This window comes from Labrus mixtus, chromosome 14, assembly GCF_963584025.1.
Source record: "Labrus mixtus chromosome 14, fLabMix1.1, whole genome shotgun sequence".
NCBI lineage: Eukaryota > Metazoa > Chordata > Actinopteri > Labriformes > Labridae > Labrus > Labrus mixtus.
In genome coordinates this window covers 6434015-6455526 of record NC_083625.1, presented here as the reverse complement: position 1 = coordinate 6455526, position 21512 = coordinate 6434015, and the positions used below count along the sequence as shown (strand labels likewise).

Genomic DNA, 21512 nt, shown 5'->3' with positions numbered 1-21512 from the left:
ACACACACACACACACACACACACACATTACCAGACTGTTACAAATGTCTGATGCAGAGGAGGGAAAGGACAGGCAATGAGCTGAATCAACAAAATGGCAGCAATTATTCTGAAAACGTAGACTCAACAAATAATTTGCAATTCACTTATGAAATTAGTCTGAAATTAAAAGTGCAATGCCTTCAAAATAAACTCATAAAAAGATACCTGCATCATGAAACCAAACTGGAATTTTTTTATTCAACAATTTTTAGCTTTTGATTTTTAATTTTGTATTCAAATATGTATTCATGTAGTATTCATCTGACAAATGATCATTTGCTTAAAGGTCCAATATCTTTGAATCTATGTAACCATAATCAGGAAGACGAGGGGTTGTAGCAGATCTGAAGAGGGCATCAGTCTTTACAGTGCTGCAACATGGTCAACATATGCAACATATGGTCCATCTTGGTTTTGTGATCCACATATAATCTGCATTGTCAGTGTTAATAGGCTTGTGGCAGGTGTTCCTTGCACGTGTGTGTGTGTGTGTTTGACCGTGTATAGTATGAAAGGAGACGCATTAACAGACAGGTAATTGGTCATCTTGATAGCTGGTTGTGCAGGTGCCCCCAGATGACAGTCAACTATAAATCATCTTTTTTTTTCCACCAGCCACACTGCATGATTTCTCGGTTGCACTATCATCTGTGTTAATAGCTTTTTCTTTCAGCAGTCTGTCGGGGCATGATGCCAGTTTTGTTAAACTTTATTTCATTTTACTTAGTTAGGAGGTTAAGAAAATATTTTATTTAATTGTGATGTGCTACATGGAGGTAGTGCAAACAGTAAAACAAGGTGGCTTGCCAGCAGGAAAGTGAAGTGATGATCATTTTTTTCAATATAGTGTACATTTACCTGACGCTGTTTTTAGCTTGTCCCTGTCTGCTACAATGTATGTAATGCTAAGCTTCCATTCCTGCACTCCTTTTTATCGTCAGAGGGACTGAGCTGACCAATATCTCTGTTGATTAATATACTTACAATCGACAAGTACCTCATACATCCCCTCTTCAAACATACACAACGATCCCTTTAAGGAAGACGGGTTGATCATGTATTTCATGGGCCAACAGACTCTGGGGTCCCCCTTTGTCTTTTTTTAATAGTGTTTTGTGGTCCTGTAAGTTTGGTAAGTAGTTTTGGGTGAAGTAGGCAGCGTTAAATCTTGATAGTGGCTCGAGGATCGATGGGTGCCCTGTGCACAGCCGTGTTACTCATCCGGGGTGCAACTAGAGCAGGAACAAACAGCTTTCAAGATCAGAGTAATCCAGCGCACAGCAGGATTGTTCCGACTGATTTGAAAGTTGAATGTATATAAAACATTAAAGTAATCAACGCGTTTCTCATTGCGTGTTCTGCAGGTTTGCTCTTCACTTAATGAGCGTCAGGTGTTGGTTTACAAGACTTTTCTGTGTCTACGGGTGGTGATAATAAACAACTAAAGTCATCTTAATACACAAAATATCAACTTTCATATTATTGAATATGTCAGATGATTTTGAGTGTTTGGTTCATAAAGGATATTGAATTAAACCGTAAAGTTAATTTTAACAATCCTGGTGAGAGCTGGATTACTCTGATCTTGAAAGCTAATTTAGTGGCTCATTTGCTTTTACTGTTTACAAACACCTGATAAGAAGATCTGATTTAAAGTGGTGTAACAAGACTGAGAGACATTTGTGTTCGACACGCTGACAAATGGATTACAAACACAAAATCGAATGTCTGTTTCTGTCATCCTGTCAAAGCTTGTGTCTACAAACAACATCGTCTCTCTTTCCAGTGACAAGATATTCAAATGAGAAAAAGAACTTGGAGCTAACTGAACAGGTAAAGACATGGTATTGTATGTATTCCACCACGTTAAGTTTTAAAAGCTTTTACAGATTGTTTAAAAGCACATATTCACACAAATGGCCTGTTTTAGCAATCACCCATTAAGATCCAATGTTAAGTGAAGAAACATACATTTGAAAACATGTCACGTTTCCTCACCATCCTTAATTAATTCTAAAAATATAATTAAAAAAGTACAAACTGTTCAGTCTATCAGTGTCTTCTATTACATTTTAATCATTTAGTTTTAACTGCAACAATGATTGTATTATGAAATGAGTGATAAACAGAAACAAATGAAACTAATTAACTGTCATACTGTTTGATTGATGGGGTAACAGGTACAAAGAGGTAGGTACATATATATTGGGATATTAGCCTTTCTATACATGTTGTTATTCATAATCAAGACACGACTAAAGTAGCATAATTAGTGTCACTGTCCTCTTCTTCAACTGTGGGTCAGTAGTTCAGAGAAATGACTCAACACTGACTGTGTCTCTTCTGCTTTCTTGTCAAAGCTATGAATCAGAAAAGTCACCGAGGTGTGTCTTTCCAGAACCACAAGAGACGTCATTCAGGACTGTGCTAAGCCATTATGAGCAGGAAAAAAAACCCTAATTTCATCGATCAAGGAACTGATTTTTTGTGTTGCTTGTTTGAATGTATGTATGTGTGTGTGTGTGTGTGTGTGTGCGCTTACACCATAAGGGTGTGTGGACACTGCTGTGGTTTCCTGAACCATTGTGTCTGTCTGATGACTCAGATTGAACTTTCACTCGTGGTGAGCATGAATCACGTCCCTGACCACAACCACATTACACACAATCAGGAAGAATCTATCACAATCCCTGTCATCGTCGTGTGTAGTGATGAGGACAAGAGACACAGAGCCATCCAAGTCTACACAATACAGTACGCTGCTAAGCGTTTCCAGAGCAGGCGTACAACGCAAAAAAATCACACACGCACATCACAGTGTGAGTCATGAACTAAGGCTGTGATGCTGCGAGGGAGGGACAGACAGTGGGCTGACAGACAGTGGTGGTCCGTAGTCTCCCTCCTCGATGAGACTCTAACACAAGCTGCATTCATCAATCACGTTTTTCAAACTTAAATCTAAATAAAGCCGGAATGAGGATGTTAGACAAACAATTTTATTTGGGTAACTTAAATTTGGCCTTTTTTCAAACATTGCCCTGGAGGTGGGACATCACATTGTCTTTGTAGCTTCAAGGAGCACAAAGAATATGCATTATAAGGAGCCTATTACAGCAGTTTGTGAATAATAATAATAAGTCAAATCTAAACCAGTTTGCTTGCCTGCTTTCATCCCTGCGACACCTGTTGGTTTGCCGTGACAACTGGTCTCATATCTGGCAATCTGAGGGGGGTCCAAAGCGACTGTGGGGGTTGCCTTAAAACCGCCTACTTCCTCTGGTCAAAACAAAAGCAAACCGTTCCGGACCGGATTCTTAACTTTGAGGACATATTGGCTGCATCATTGTTGTCAGAGAAGTCAACACTTCAACAAAGCATGTTTCCTTAATGTCTGATATATTACAGGAAATTTTATGATTTAATTCAGTTGGTATCTTACATATTGCTCCTTTTATGCAACACACCAGATGCACATTGACAACTGAAATTGGTGCATGCCACATTTTTTGCCCGATGTCTGTCAATAGGGCAAGCATCGTCTGTTGACCAGGTTATTTTTGTTTGATTTAAATTTTATAATTGAATTTTTGGCAACAAAAAAAAGATCAGTAGATTAATATTTTTTTATATAGCGCCAAATCACACCAACATAAAATGACTCTAAGATAGACAGTGCTCTTGATATTTCATATTTGAGCAATGTAATAAACTTATGTCCATCTGGTGCAACACCAACATAGAACCATACAAGGTAAAGCTGTGCAGCAACTCATTTAAGCTCACATGACATATTATCCTCTCATTTATTCGTTACACTGCACAGGAACATCAGCCCTGGGGGAAAAGTGACATATACGCTGATAGAGAGGTCCTCTGTTGGCTGTCTACTGCTGTCTGGCTAGCGTATGTCTGCAGCAGTGAAGACAGTACTGCCACACAGTGTCAGACAAAGTCATAGTCATTTTCTGACTTGGCAGACACTAAAGCTGGAGTACAACACAGCAACAATAAGGCAGTCCACATCAAAGTTTGTCTCTGATGGAATAAAGCTTTATGGGTCAATTGTACAGCAGAAAAAAGATTGACCTCTTTCACAGTGCCCCTACCACTTCTATTCTTCCTCTCCTCAATCAAAAGCACGGATTGTTGTCACATTTTGGATGATCATGTGGCTGTCATTCATGTTTGTTGTGCAAGACAATCATATGATTCTATTTAAGATCAAGGTGAGATGAGGATCAACAGTAAGATTAAATACAAAGGAGATGGAAATGAAGAAGTAAATGAGTGGGAGAGACTAAAGATCCCCTCTCAAATGTGTCTTCCTTTGTCCTCCCTTAATAGTGAAAGGAAGAATACTCCGCAGGCAACCAAGGACAGGCAGGTGAGGTGTTGATTGTACTGTAGGCCTGATTTTAATTACAGTGTGAACTTATAAACAAAAAAGTATTTACATATAAACAAAGAGAATATTCAAACATCTACTGTAAAACGGAAATGTTACATTGTCTCACTTGAGTTTCTGTCACTACATTCAAATGTTGAAGCCAAATACTGAACACTGTGAAATGCAGGGGTACAGCATCCACACAGAAAATTCCCTCTTTGAATAAAATCTTACTGCACTAACTCTTTTTTTTTTTTTTTCTTTTTTTTTTACAACTCTTTTTTTTTGTACAACTGCTCTCTTTGCTGCAGTGCTCTCTGATTGGTTAAGCACATGTGTCAAATCACTCCAACGCTGTCACGATTAGGCGTGCGATTGGCTGGCGCTCGGACCCCACTCCACCCCCACCAATCACCCACCAATGCTGTGGCGTAGATGAGTGGGCAAGCAGATGTGTGCATCAGGTGGGACTGCGCTTGTAAAAGAGGGGGGGAGGAGGAGGAGGGGGAGGAGGAGTAGGAGGAGGAGGAGGAGAAAGTAGGGGCCATCCCAGGTAACAGAGAGGCAGAATGGGGACAGTGGAGCAAGTGGATGCCTTTCAGTACCCTTGATTTTTATTCAGTTAGTCAAGTGCAACCGATGGCTAAAAGATCTGTTCTTAGTTTGTGTTCGTGCTGTATTAAGCAAATTGTGTCGTGTACATTTATACCAACAAGAAACATCAAAACGGTAAAACTAGGTCATATGAGGATAAAGTATTTGAAGGAAAAAGGGATTTTGAAAAGCTGTTCATTTAAGCTTACTCGGAGGGTTTATCTGCCTTATGATGATCACAGACCAGGGGTCATACCACTCCATAAGAGGAAGAGAGACATGTTTAAATCGAATCCACTTTTTTAAGATAAGTCAAAGTCATGGCCTCGCTGAAGTCTCAATCATTCCTCTCAGACTGAACATACTCTCTCCAGACCCACTTCAGGGCAGTACATCAAAGCTTTACAGTAGGCATTGCACAGAGACACAGAGACCTCACAATGACACCGTGGTACGAAAAAAAATAAAAATAAAATAGGTCATGCCAGTGCTGTGAGTCACTCTGCTGTACACTACTGACATAAATAGCGTCAACAACACTGAGAGAAAACAAAAACACAAAGATGCTCACTCACACAGACTCCTATAAAGGTGGCGGGGGTCTCAACAAACTGTCCCTTTGTCACATCACACCCAACCTGGCAGCAACAACTGCTAAAAATGGGAGTGGAGATTTGGGTTTTGGTGCTATCACACTGTGTATAGAGCACACACTGCAGTGGGTGTGACTTCCACCTGCAGGCCAGCTGCGGGAATTAATGCTCAAAGTCCCGACTTACCGGTTAGAACACGATGTCTTCTTTCCATGCCATACAAAATTTCATCCAGCCACCTAAGGGAGGCAAAAACAATAATGAATACAGCATCCGTGCAACACTAAGCTGGCCAGTTCATCAAACACTGCCTTACAACAACAATGCTCTATGTCTGACTATTTTTTGCTCTGGTGCTCCACATGCTTCAGAGCAGATATGAAGTCTAATATTTTTATCACAGCAAGTGTGGCTGTTTAACAGATTGAGGTCAGGGTTTGGCTTGGCATGTTATGTAATCTGGTATATGGGCCAAAATAATAGTATTACATATGAGATTGCAGTTCAAACGGGAGTCACGCTGGTGAAAGGCAGGCTGGTGCAGACTGCGGCAGCTTCTGTGTTTTTCAGGCTTGTTACAGAAAGATGTGCCCCAGAGAGTAGTCCGAGGCTTTTTCTTCTTGCCTTGTTTCATTTCTCCAAACCCATCAGTTTGAGCTCACCCCCCTTTTCTCACCCACACTCTGCTATTCTATTTCTTATATTGTGTTTTTTTTTCTTTCAGATTCCCTGAAGTCGCCATCGTCGCACTTTGATGCCTCCACTTCCCCATTTAGTCTCACTGTGACAAACTGCCAGACAAGCTAAAGGACAGAATAGTAGATAGACAGACAGACAGACAAACAGATGGAAAAATGGAAAGATAGACAAACAGGCGGAAAGATGGACACAGACAGACAGACAGACAGACAGACAGACAGACAGACAGGCGGACAGACAGACAGGCGGACAGACAGACAGATGGACAGACAGACGGAAAGATGCAAGACAGAGAGACAGAGAGACAGATAGATAGACAGACAGACAGACAGACAGACAGACAGACAGACAGATAGACAGATATACAGACAGACAGACAGAGAGACAGATAGATAGATAAATAGATAGATAGATAGATAGATAGATATATTTTGTTCATGTCTATGTGTAGGATCTCATTAAGGTCTTGTCAATCTGTCATTGCCACTTCTGTTTTTTTTTTCTCATCACTCTAGCAGGGTGGGATATCCGCATTGGTTGCTATGGCACCAGACAGCTCCTCGTTTCCTCAGACAACGGCTAACTGTGATTGTGTCTCTGTGAGCGCATGTGTGTCCATGCACATGCAATCTGTGTGTATGAGACTTGCACCCGTGTGTCAGGCCCCTTGTGTTTAATGTGATGCGGTGCAGCAGAGTGTTAATCACCAGTGTTTGGTTTACTTTTTCTTCACTGCAATCAATGATTACTTCCATTTAATGGGGTTACAGCTGGTATGCAACTTTTAGAGATAACAATAGAATTTCTATCAGTCCTGGGTTTCAGTCTGTCTACATGTGTTCCTCATTACTCGGCGTGTGACTTAATAAAACCAACATCTTTTCTCAGTCCACCTGTCCTTTCTTCTCTGTTTGCTCTCCAGCAGAGGGCAGTGTCTGCTTGACACTACAAATACTTTGCCTTTCCAAACTACAGTACATGTATGGGAGGATTAGGAAAATATAGAATGACCTTGCCTTTTCTTTAACTTGTGTTTTTTGTTGTTCATTTCAAATGCTGACATAAAAGAGATAAGGAGCTGACAAGGTTACGAATGAAATTCATGTGTTTTCAATGAAAAGTCTATAAAGCTTTCGAAATTGTATTATTACAATTGGCAGGATTTGTTCACTCTGCAAGATGATAATTGAAGAAGGAGGCTGTAAGTTCCAATGCCTAGCTAGAAAACTTCAAAAGACAAGGCTGTCGAAACTACAAGAACTTACACCTCTGACAGCTGGGGGGGGGGGGTTGAAGAAAGGGAGTACTTGAGCACTTGTCTGTCTTGATATGTGCGTGTGTGTGGTATGTGTGTGTCTGTTCATGTTTGCGTATGTGCATGTATGTGAGGAAGCTGTTGTGCTGGTTGAGGGAGGTGTGTTTTTTTCCACCCTGTGGGGCCTCAGGCTGGGATAGGGTGAGGCGGAGCTTTGGGGAGGCGCAGCATGGGACGGGCTGAACTCAATGCACTGTAACAGCACTCGGGGCAGGGGGGTCACAGAGTCCAGCATTCCTCCAGAGCGCTGTGTGTTTACATGACTGACGCTGTGCCGGGGGGGAGGTGGCAGCCCGGCATAACTACACCATCAGATAACACTCATTGCTTGCATTTATGTTCATCATCTACCAGGGAGATAAGAATCCTTTATTCATTGTTTCAAATGTTTAAGTTTTTAACTTAATTTAACCCCTTCATGTACATAAATCTTGACAGTCACAGAGACATAATGGTAAAAGTAAAGAAACCAGATTCTTGCCTTCTTGTATAACCAGTCAAACCTTTTGTTTATCTAGTAATATAGGTATAGTGATAATCTGCTTTTCCCTCTCACTTTGTGTCCATCATGCACAGAGATACTGAAGAATCACATGTGATAACTGTATGGACTCAGTCTGATCTAAACATACGTCAGCACCTGTAATGTAGCACATGTATGTAGAGGCTAAAGTCTTGTTATAATGAGTAGTAGAAGACAACATTGTTGTAAAAAAAATCGATGTAAATGTAATTTCAAAGCCTTTCTTGGATTCAATTTACTTTTGTAAGGGTATTATGTAAATATATTGTTTTGTAAAACACGCACTATATATGTGAAATGAAAAGTGTAAAAATTATTTTTCACCATGAGCCAAAGAAAACTCATGAAGTTGCATTAAAATATTTGTGCTTAAAGGGCTTTTAAATATTCTCAATCATCCTATCTCATAAATTCAATGTTAAATATAGACTCAAGTTGACTTTATATATCAAAATATATATTTTTTAAATTGCATACATTTGTAATTGAAATGTGTGCACGATGTTGGATGTAAAACTAGCAGCACTCACAGAGCAGCCAAAGTCAAAGTCCCAAGTCTCCCTGAGTAGGACCTAGGGGCCAGACCAGAGCTGAGATTATCCAGGGAGGGTCAGACTAAAAAGGACCGGTTCAACCTCCTCTCAAGTGGCCAAGCTTATCAAGTTATTCATGCAGGAATAGCCTGGACTCAGCTGGGCTGGGCTGCTGGCCCCTTTTCTGGGCTAATCTGGTCTGAACTTTGACTGTAGCTCCTCTGTGCTGCTGCTCTCACATCCCAGAGCCTAGAAGCCAGCTGGTCAGCTCCAGGGCAGCACAGCAGAGATGTGGAGTGACACCCAAGCCCTGGAGAGACAGTGCTCTGACTGTACTGTGGATGAGGGAGGGGGGTGGTATGATCGTCAAAGGCTCCATTGTTTGACAGGCAAGCATGGTTTCACGTGCAGCGCATGATTCTCGCTGCAGGTCTGAACTGTGGTCCAGTCTGACCTAAACTGTCCGGGAGGATGTAGCTGTGGCCTCCCTGGGCAGGTTAAAGTGTAACTGTGTCCGTGTTTTCTCAGGAAAGTGTGTTTGTCTAGAGGACCAACATGGAGGCCCTTTTGTTTAACTAAGTAGTGAGGCTCGCCCTAAAAGTAAAGCTCTTTGAAACACACAGGAACCAGGTGGCCCATCTCTGTTTCATTTACTGCCAGTTAGGTACAGCTTGCATAAGTGCGAGTGATTGTTTACATTTGCGTGAAAAGCAGAATGCGCCTACGCAGACAATTGTATCTCTGTTAAGATGATGAAGAAACATACGCTGAGATTTTTCATCCAACACATTTCATTACAGCTGACAGTTCAGTGCCAAAAAACGAGAGGCACCTATCTTCTGCAGAGGGTGAAACAGCTGCAGCCAATTATGTCTAAATACTGTGAGAGGTAAATGATCAGGCACAATGTGGCCCTGTTCAGGGAAACTTCTGGTACTCTTCAATCTGCGACTTGTTGTCGGTAATTGTGGCCATTGCGACTTTAGATCACAACTACTTCGTTGCACAGATTCAACATTCACAACTATTGTAAAATAACTCATATCCAAACTCACCAAATCCAATTTGTCAATGTTGATATTTGTAAAAAGAGAAGTAATTAGTATTCATTATTATTGAAGAAAAAAAGAGGGACACAGTGAACAATAGAAGCAGAAAAAGAAAGGAAGGAAGGGTGTAGCAGTGTGAGAGGACATAAATGTGCTAAATGCTTCAATCAGTAGGTTTAAACACTCATAGTGGTTACAGTGACATTCAGCAGGGTTCATGTTGATCACGTTTAACATCCTCATTAACATGTTAGCATCTGAATTGACATTCTGTATCCATGCTGATACTAGATGAAAAATTAAGGGATCACCAGAGTTAATATGAGCCCCTTTCCCACATGCACACCATATAGTTTCAGGAAGGGAAGGGGTTCTCGGGAGGAAAAGCCATGACATAAAAATGACTGCAGAAGTCAGAGAGAAATATTTGAACTTATCCAAGATGGCAGACGAAGCAGCAGTGTCCAGTGCTATTGTGACAGTTGTTGCCTTTATATCAATGCTACAGAAAGAGTAGTCTGACGTATTCAAAGAAACAGCAAATGAGTGAAAAAGAACATACTGGCAAGCAGATAGAGTAAGAAAACAGTTTCATTATGTGAAAGGGTCTATAGTTTATCCTGAGGGGGGCTTCAATGCCTAAAGTATTTCTCCATGCCCCAAACCCATGACAGTACATTTAATATCTGATTAGATCTTTTGATAGAAAATGTTTGAACTTTATTTTTAGCAATGCACCAATGTAATGGTTGAACATCAGTATTGGCTGATATCTGCCCTGCTGACAAACATCACTGATGCACTGATGTCAGAATACGATCTGTATCGACTATGTGCAGATTCAGAGAAGAGGTATCGACAGAAATGTCCCAAAGAGCAGCAACATGATGAGAAGACATGAAAGTACAGACAGAGGCCAGGGTCTGTGCTGATACAGACACCACCACAATTCAACTGAGATATATATTTTCAATCCTCCTAATTTATGCGTTTTGTAAATGTTAACAGTATTTCAAATGAGTTGGTGTGTTAAGTGCTTTTTTTTCTGTACCAGCATTGTGTGCAGACTGGTAATTAAAAACAAGAATGTTCTGAATTTTGGGTTTCCAGGACTGATTTTTGTTGCCCTTGTACTGAAATAAGTATTAATATTGTTTAATTGTTACAAGATTACAATTCTGGTGTTGTGAAAACCCTACATTGTAATAAATTAAAATAGAAATTCTGAATTAAATAGCTTTGACTCAATAATACAGCAAAATGTATCCTGGTACCACTTTTAATTGTTTAGTCAAATATGCAGCGTATTGGAAAGTATTGTATACATATCATATCATTGGGTCCTTTCCAAAAACCCATCCCTATTGCAGTCCTGCAATGAAATTTCTTCCTTGATACTGTGTGGTCTTTACCTATAAAAACAACTGCTAATAATATCTAACTAAACATGTCAATGGATCTTCAGCCACAGTTCCCAGGGTTAGGGTTTGTTGTTTACAGTGTCTCTCTGCAGCCTTGCACGATTTCAGGATGCCAAGTGCTGTCAATCAAACACAAACAACAACACAACACTGGGGCAAAGAGAGAGCAGTTTAGATTTCTTCATAGAATATTCCATAAATAGTAGTGTTAAAATAGGCTCTTCAGAATGTGGGGCATACAGTGTGCAGTTTCATTCGAAATTGCTCCAAGCCAAAAACTGTAGAAAGCATCTGAGAAGTTCTCCAGGATTTGTCTGAGTTTTGACCACGAGTCACAGCCATCGCCGCTTCTTTTAATTAGGCTATATTGGATTCAAGACACGCAACTAAGACATCAGACAAAACACTTGTTCAGCAGATTGAGCAGTTGTAACGGAGATGCAAATCTGTGCAGCACTGGGCTCAAGTGACACCGAATCAAGCCATTTCAGCACATTGCCTATGTTAAAGCTCCAGACAGACAGAAAGAGACACACTGCAGCACAGAAGCACACCCACTTATTGTTGCTAAAAACTTTGACAGGGGAGAATACACATTTACCAAATTTCTCTGCCAGAATTCCCTTTCCTTGTAAACACCGACAATCGCTCTGACATGAGGAGGAGGCTGTGCCCTTTGGTCAGCGAGCATGTGAGATGCTACTTTTACTTAACCGCTATTGTGGCGGGTAGGCTGAGTAATCGGTGTTACATCGTGTGTGCACTACAACCAAACGTATGTTTTTAAACTGGTAACGATAATGTTATACCGGTTCTGGTATTAATATAGTTTTACCACACGCCCCTACTTCAGATTAGATGCCGCATATAGAGAGTACCAGTGTTTGGTTTCATAAAGTTTATAATGCTGACCTGACAGAAGTTTGTGACCCTGAAGTAAACTTTGGTTTCATGCAAGTTTGAAGTTGAATAGACTTTCCCGGCATGAGGGAACACTGGTCAGTATAAAACTCTGGGTCAGGGTGGTCCTGAAGGCAGAGCGAATGACTACAACTTTCCTGATTTGCGTTTCAGTAGGAGATCGTTTCTGCCTATTTGCCTACATATTTGAAAATGTACACTGCAACCATATCCCACATGTTGGAAGCAGATCAAATTCCTTACTCTAGCACAAGGGTCTGTATTTTCACTCTTGGATCAGGCACAATGCAGAGGCTAACCATGGCCAATTGGTAGTAATGATATGATGCTGACTCTGCTGCTGTATTCTCACTCCTGAGACAGACACACATGTGACATTGCAGCATATATCAATATTTGTTATTTCCTCATGACTATTATGGATGCCAATCTTTTCTTCGTGTGCATACTGCAAACATCTTGTGATTTACACAGGAAAAACTAAAGCCGGTGTTTTGATCCAGGAATTCATCTGAAATGAGGTTTGTTGTACCAACTCTGAATTCTTTAAAAGACTATGACCAGAGTTGGGATTGGAGTAAGAAGTACCAGAGTATCTGCCGACAAGTACAGTGTGACTTTAGAGAATACGTTTTGGTGGTTACCGTTATTTGTCGGGACACAACCAAGAGAGTTTCTGTTTTTCGTGCCCTGAATGAAACCATCAGTTTATCCAATTAGACATTTTTGGGAAGGTGTCATAATAAGTGTGTGGTTTCTTGGCTTTCACTTACAGTCCAATCAGCTCCCCTTGAGTACAAAAGGAGGTTTAGTCCCAGATTGAATCTAAATTCTCTTAAGGTGTTGCTGTGACAGAATTTAAATTAGTAGATTTTCTCTCCAGACTATTTTATATTTATAATTATGCAATGGATTAACAGACTAATGGATGACAGATGCACAACCCAACAAAAAAGCCTTTACCACAATTGTAGGCAAAACTGGTGCATACAATGATACAAAGGGATGCATGAGAAGGAGAAATGTATTTTTCCAAGTCGTAACCATGTCCTACATTTCCCATAATGCAACCCCAACCACCACAGTTATGTCATTATTTTTCCTCTTTAAACTTGCTTTAGCTCAGTGGTTGATTGCACACCTGATATACAGACGCTTTAGTGCTCAGTGCAGCAACCGTGGGTTCGAATCTGACCTTGCTTCTCTGCTGCATGTCATCATCCTTAACTCTCTCTTCACATTGTTTCATATTATGAAGTCCATCTATTGTATAACCCTTCTCATTAATTTGCAAACGATTCAGGGCTAAATTGTGCCATTAGTTATCACCAGAGGGATTTATTTTCATGTATTTCAAGTTAGTTTAATAGTTCAAACCTTTTAGGTTTGCAAGACAGAATACAAAAAAACTAAATGCTTTCCAGTTTTCCCTCAAAAAAATCTGGATAAAAAAACAATACATGTTGATGAGTGTGTTATAATTAATAATCTCAGTTGTATTTTTTCATACTAGTGTTTTCTCTGTATTTTTCACCAGGTCAGAATGTGATCAGCGGCAGACGCAGAGCTGTTCTGCTCCACCCTGTGAGAGCCTCTGTCTCCAGCAGGTTGATCACAGCAGCTGGAGTCCAGCATGGAAAAAAAATGTGAAGAGCTTCACCCAGGGGGGGGGGGGGGGCTCCGCAGGGGCCGCTCTCGCCTCTTTGGGCCGCTCCACACACTACGGCTCTGTCACGTGCGTTACCTGAGGAGGATGAGGACAGCAACATCTGGATATGTTCTGAGGGCTGTAATTTTAGAAGCTCTCAGACACTCTTAATCCCTCTCAGTATGTTGTTTATTTTGGTCCCGTTCTCTGGTCAATAGCCAGATTTCTAAGAAGCAAACACCAGGTTACTGGGACTGAGACAGTGAGGCCCCACAGAGCCGAAAATGATCAGGCTTGTAATAAAGACCTCTTCAACTACAGTGAATGCAGCTATCGGTCCAGTGAACGGATAACACACAGTCAATGGGCCTATCTTTCACAGCAATTTCTGTCTCGAAGTTGTTTCTGCATTCTAAGAAAATCACTTGGTGTCAACACAATGACATGTTAAACATAATCCCAACTAGATATTTCATAGAAATATATAACTCATCACTACCCAGTCAGGGCTTCTTTTCCAGTCTCAATCCCTGTTTCCAACCATTTCAAAAACTGAATATACATCACAGGAGACAATACTGTATGAACATAGTAATGACTTATTCACTGGATGTTTCAAACTATTGGAATAGACTTTCCAAGGTTTAAGGAATTGCACAAAGTTTAGAATAATCACTGCTTACACATTTTAATGGATAGCAGAGATTATAAGGATAGTTGGAAAAATAAATATTTTTTTGCGGATATATGCAAAGGTATTGCACCTATTAAATTATCACTGTAATCATTTTATGCAAGTTGACAATAAAAAACATGTTTTAATCATCTGACAAATGGACAGTTGTTAACAAAGGGAAAGGAAGTGCTCATCAGAACAGACAGAAAAGGAGAAGAAAAGCAAAAGACAGAAGGATGGATAGAAAAAAAGAAGAGAGGCGAGCAGGTCAAAAGGGCAGAGAGTGAGAAGAGAAAAAGGGAAGCAGTACGGTCGTATTTTTAAGCTGACAGCAAGCGTGTGGTCTGGCAGGCACACCAGGAGTTAGTTTATTGGAGTCGTTTCTTTTACGAGGGGCTGTCCTACCTCAACAAATGAGCAGGCTCAGACCAGCCATCTTTACCCGCTGTCTTAACACAAAGCACATAACCAATCCACGCATTCACAAGGCATTAATATGCACTATTTGCACAGATATCCATTAATACTTGGGGTGTCAGGTCGAAGGCACTTCTGAATGCAATATCTCTAAATATGAATATGAAGCACCAGCACCAATTTGTCTCTCGCATGTAAATGAGTTTAAACTTCCTCTGCAATAAAATCAAATCTAAGATAGACAGATTCAATGTTCTATAAACAGGATTACCACTCTCAGCTTTTTTTAAATGTGACATTGACATCTCGGAAGTTGAAATATGTGAGCTTTATAAAGGTTTTTATTACATTGCTTTTATGACAGAGCTGCACAATTATAAATGAATGAGACTGATTCCACTTACTCTAATGAAAACCTGATTCTAAACACACCAAAAAAAATTGTAAAATGAAAAAAGCGTCGTTCACTTTCTGTTTTGACCAAGCAGCCACCTCCATTCTTGAAAAATTAAGCAAATGCAGTAGTGCAAAAGCCTGCAGTCAGTTGAGTGTCCGCTTGAGGCTGGCTCCAGGGACACGTTTATTCACAAAAAAGCCAGTTTTTACAGCATAAATTAAATTTTTTACAGCCTGGTAAAATAAACAAAATAGGTCTGATTAGTTATCGTCCTCATGGGAATTTTTTTTAAACGGTCCGTTTTGATTTTATGAACGATATGTGTTATCCATAGTTAGGCACTTAGCTGACATGATTGACAGGTGGGCGTGATGTCAGGAGGCTTAGAACCCGCCTCAGCTCCAGCTCTCAGCCTGTCGTTAGGTTGACTGAAATTTAGGCTGAGACAGGATTTCCAACATGGCGGCTGCTGCCGATTAGTCTCCGGAGCCCCCTGCAGTAACAGATGGCTGACGTCACTCGTTAATATTTACAGTCTGGTACAATATGGTTTTGACACAGACACAACTTAAAATGTATGCTTGTAACGTATACTTAAATATTATGTTCAAAAACCATTTAATACATGGTAGGAGAGATTGTAATTTTTATTTTCTAGATATAGAAACTAAATAAATTCCACAACCAAACCAACAGTCAAATGTGACAGTTATGCTTTTGAAAATGTGGACATTATTAGGTGTTTTAGGAGAGGATATGAGCAGAGAAAGTGGAGGAAAGTAATAAACTTTCACTATTTCCCATGAACGCTTAATCACGATATTGGAATACACAGAAAAACATTCTATGAAAGAGTTTTTTCCTTCATACGCAATCAGCCCACGCTGAAGTATTCACTTCTACTAATGCTTTGGTCTATGTTTAGGGATAAATCTGAAATGCTGTTTGTTTTACATTGTCCTTTAGCTGCTGTCTCAGCTTTACACGGGCTTCTGATGGTTTACTACGTCTTTTACTTTACACAAATTTATATTACCTTTAAGTGTTTGGTCTGATTTCTTTACTGTCATTTTGCTTGTAATAATAAATGCTCCTCCTGAAGTGAGCACCTTCTTCATTCCATATATATCTGTCTACCCTGAAAATGCCACATATGGAGTTTGAGCGTTGGCTTGCTAATGACAATACGCTCCAATATCTCGATATCAAAACACGATAGCCAACACTGTCACTGCCAACATGCAAGGGATAGACAATTTAAAGGGAAAAGGTGTCCTTCAACACTGCCAGACTTGAAGACTCAGCTGTGCAATATGGAAAATATAGTGTTTACTTAGTAGGTGACTGTGTGTGGTATGCATTTTCCTCAACATTGTGCAATTTTCTCCTCAACAGATCCTATAATACCGAGCAGAATAGGCTCACAAACATCAAGTGTGGTACCACTAACCACTCAGCCTCAGCCACTGGCCACTGCAGCATGACCTTCAAGCCCGGCTGTTGTTATTTTCCACAGAGGTCAGCAGCTAAGAATGTGAAGCACGCAGAGCCTCAAACATGCCCTTCTCTTCAAAACAACCCCCACAACTTTTTTGTAAATCATTTTTGCTGTTACTTATTTGCAGTGCCTCTATTACATTTTTTTAAGATACAATATGAACATTTTCTTCACTAAAATATCCAAATTAATGACAAATTGACTAAACCTATGTTATTTATATTTTATTGTTGAGTACTTACATTACCTCAGATATTTCCAACACTACGACAAAGCCGTAGAAATAATTCATTTTATAGTTGTAACGGGACTTTTATCGTTGCTGTGGAAACACTGAATGTTATGTCAAAGACTGCTACATAAGGAAGCAGGAACTGCTACTGAAAGCTCCTGAACTGTTGCTGTATGTGCTGGAAATAACGTAATGTAAATTATACTTGAATCAATAACTCGTGGGTAAACATTTTTCTTTTCCTCCGGTCTGTTTTGCCCATTCGTATTGACTACGGTCAACTCAGAGTTCGTTTTCATCTAGGCTTTGATAATTGGTTGAATACAGACAGAAATGAGGTTTCAATGTCCAGGACCTCTTTTCAACGAACATTGTGTTTTATAATTTTGATAATTAGTTCATTTAAATGTTGAAATGATGATGAAAACTGATGAGGTCTATTTTTGACACAGCCCGCTGCAAGGATGCGTCAGAATAGAATGACACTGCTCATTTAGAGTACAGGTCTCTTTCTCTGTCCCTCAACCCGTCTGCTCAGGTAGTCCTTTTGTGTCCAGACTGGCCCACTGATGCTGGCCTTGTACTTTATCATACAGTAGAGGGATCTGACCTTAAAGACAAAGAGTAAAGCCACTGCTCCCACAAATCACATAAGACATCGTGAGGTGATGGGCAACACAAAAAAAGATTCCTCCTGTGAGCCACCCTTTGGAACTTTTATGAACAAGTCCATCTTGTAAGGGAGCACATGAAAGACCCAGAACCTTCTGGAGGGATAATATATCTCATACAGTCTGGGAAAACTCAGGATTTAGGAGCTGGAGAGAGTTTCTAAGGGGAGGAATATCAAAAGTAACCTACTCTGCATATGGACACCACCATGGACTCACCAGTCCCAAATAAGAACAAGACCTGAATGACGGAAGGACAGATCGCTTGACTGACAGGTCTTTTTGTGAATCACATCTCCATTTTGGAAATGTATTAATGTTCAGATATCATATTCCACAGCTCTATGTTACGTCTAGACACTATTGAGTCTGGAAAAGTGTATTTAGACCAAAATAACTTTTACTCAGTTGTTTTGTTTTACTGCAGGAACTTGGAACAATTTCTTAATTGAAAGCTTTGTATGATGACTTGTCCTAACGTGAGTGTCTCTGTTCATTACATAGACCAAGGCAGCAACAGAAAACATCATCTTTAAAACCTATGTAGCAGATTAAAAAAGTAGGCTTACAAGTTTGACTAAAAAACAGACCAATGGACGGACAGTGGAGTCTGAATTCACTCTCTGCTTTTTATATTAGCAATAATCATGCAACCTTCAACACGTAACATGCTTACAGCTTCAACTACTACGTCTCTCCATCTTTATTTTCTATGCCTTATATATCAAAACCAAATCCAAACAAAAAACACATGTGGCTCTCTAGGGAGTTCCCATGTGGGCTTTTCCACTCAGAGAGTCCTCGGAACAGTTTAGTCCAAAAATGACTGTTGGTGAACCGACTCTACAGCTGTGTTTAGGTCGGATTAACTTTTATACAGCCAAAACACAGAAAACCAAGGATGCTGATTTAGATTTGAACTACTGTCAGTGTGATCAATTCTGGCCTTGTCTATCAAGATCCATTTATGCTGTCAAGAAGGCCTGCAAGATAAAATTGCTGTGAAATAACATTACTTACTTACTTACATTGTTACATTTTTAAAAAATCAAAGAGTTCATTCAGCCATAACTCTGAGTATGTACATCTGCTGTGTGCTTCTAACATGTCCCCACTCAATCCAAAAACCTTTCTTTTTCATTACTACATTAAAACCGAATAATCTAAAGGTAGCTGATGGCTGGCTTGAGCGTCATCTGACAGCATCAAAATGACACAACGTACACATTAGGGCTGAGGCGATTCCTAAACAGCCTCTGTCCCATTAAGTGCTTTAACATGGACTTGAGTATCCCGGTTTTGATCTGTTTTTTAATGTATCCCGTTTTTGTGTTTGTGCATGTGAACATTGTATCCTGATTTCAGAAACCAGGACCAGCACTCATCCCGATTTTGAGAAACCCGATTTGCTACCTGGAGAACTCTTGGGATACAGTGGCATGAACACACCTTGCCCCGGTTTCTGACAGCTGCTGACTACCTCAGCCAAGTGACGTATCAGCAAAACAAACAAGGCAGCAGCAACAAAAGCGTCTTACTTCAGAAGCGATGAAGAAACTGAGGTTTGTCTTTTGGTATTGAAATAATTAAATATATTTGGAAGTTTAGATTGGAGAAAACCTCAAAATGATGACCCTATTCAAGTCTGTGGTGAACAGGCTACAACAGGTTCCCAACACCTACTGTTGGAGCAAGAAAGGTCACGTTGGAAAGTACTTAAGGCGGTTTGTATTGTAAAAAAATAAACATCACAGGCACCTGCGCAAATAAGACGCAGTTATCAGAAAGCGGGATAGCAGTATTTATCATAAAACCGGGATAAGGCTCATAACCGGGGTACTCAAGTCCATGTAAACGCACTCATTGACAGCACCCTCTGTCCTACTGCCTCTGGCTGACGTAACATGATGTGCTTGCAAGTGCTTTGGTTCAACAAGGGACGAATCCAGAATAATTTGGCTGTGGTGGCTCTAGGCCTGTGCTCAAACATTGATAAGGCAATATATCGTCATTGGCTCTTTGCCAATATGTGAACCGACACAGATTTTATAGTATCGATGCAGCCGCAAAGCTGTGATGGCAGTTTTGAAAGACCCATTGCCAATGATGCATTTCACAATAAAGCCAATAGGGGGCAGTAGAAGCAACACTACATGTGTAGGCACTTCCAAATCAAAACAAACAAGCATGGATAAGAAATTCCGAGTTTTTATGGTATTTATATAGGCAAGATAAGATCATCCCGTGTTTTTCAAAAAGGGAAATTAAGTTTATGGTCAATAAAGAGACCTTCTTATAATCTCTTTTATATATTACTATTTCTCTTGAATAAAGCTAGTGATTTCATGAAAAAAACAAAATGGCCGAACTTGCAATACTTCTTATCTGATTACTCGATTAATCGCCAGACTAAAATAATCTGTTACTGCAGCCCTATGACACATGCTGAGAGAGAAAGTTTTTTTTTTTTTTTTTTTTTGCTTTTTAAGGCACGGACAGAGAAGTTCACAGTAATGTGTGTGGATCAGTGCGATGAGGACTGTAGCTTCTGTACATTCGATGTCTGCTCTACCAACTGAGCTATACATACGTACATGTTTACTGTAATATAGCTGCAGCTTTAGAAAGTGCTGCAACTTTAAAAGCAAACAGTCTGAGATAATCTACCTCAAAAACTACAGGCTTAATGATTTTCTGTTATAAATTGAGTAAGGGTGCTAGAGGCTATTGGTTTTCGAGAGGACTGCTGTTATCTAAACTAGGAGGAGTTAATCCTGTTGGCTGTGGAGTGAAGACATCACACTGTCCTGTTGCTTCCTGTGTGTGGAAGAGTGTGTGTGTGTGTGTGTGTGTGTGTGTGTGTATTTATTTCTGGACATGTGAGATGTCTGAACAAATGAACAAAAGAAAACAAGACATACTCTATGAGAGAACCAGAGCAGCTTAGTCTGATCCAAAGATGAACCACAGAGCAGCCAACTCATCATAAAGTTCAACAAAGTAACACGCGCCTGTGCATACACACTTACACAAAGAGAGTAACAGCAGCTCATGTTAGACACCCTGTATGTATGTTACAGTCGTGCAAAGTTTACTGGAGCAAATTATGGTAAGAACAAAATGGGGAAACTTTTCTACGGATCCTGGTTGGGACCAAACAAACCAGAGTAACGTCAGCTGTTTGTGAGTAACTCACCTTTGTCCACACCAGTCAGCTTGCTGTCAGCCCTTCATTCCAGGTAGGTAAGTTTGTTGTACAAAGATTTCTTTCGTCTCAAGATGGAGGCAGGAACTCACCAAACACAAATCCTTTGCTCTGAGTTATTGTTGTTTTGAGTCTAGCAGGTCCACTTCTGCTTCTCTCCTGCTGATTGCTGCACGAACTGCAGACATGACAGCGTTGACAAATAGCCAGTTGGACTGTGAGTAACCAGTTCTGAAACACAGGTGCAGTGACTCTCAGTGAATACAAACAGCTCAGTATGAAACAACTTCTTTGCCAGTGGTTCCCCTCCAACCTTTCTCCACCTCCCTCCTCCTCCTCCTCCTCCTCCTCCTTCTCCTCCCTGCGTCTCCCCTCCCTCTCTTCCAAACAGCTCAAAGACAGAACAGTGCAGGGCTCAAAGAGTTGTCGTTTCTTCAGTTTTTCATGTAAGCAGTGAAGGCTGTAGGTAACACAGGCTCTTTCCTTTTGGCTTGCCAAGTTTAGGACAAGAAGTCCAGAACAAAATAATTTTACAGTTTACAAACAATGGCACTTCTGTTTTTGAGCCAATGACCTGAACAGCGGTAAAAACTGAGCGACAGAAATGCAAAATATAGCTGTGTTCAAACAAATGTTTCTGAGCAGCATTATATCATGACCTAACTTTCTCAAAAATCAGGAAGAATTCATT

The 21512-nt window shown here is 40.3% G+C and overlaps 1 long non-coding RNA gene across 1 annotated transcript in view; it reads right to left on the bottom strand.

Annotated features, from left to right (window-relative positions):
• Nucleotides 1–21151, bottom strand: part of LOC132988894 (uncharacterized) — a 36921-nt gene extending 15770 nt beyond the window's left edge. The window contains exons 1-2 of the long non-coding RNA XR_009675877.1: nt 20813–21151; nt 5803–5855 (exon numbers count right to left, since the gene is read on the bottom strand). This is a non-coding gene — a long non-coding RNA (uncharacterized LOC132988894). The remainder of the gene's footprint in view (nt 1–5802; nt 5856–20812) is intronic.
• Between the last annotated feature and the right edge of the window lie 361 nt (nt 21152–21512).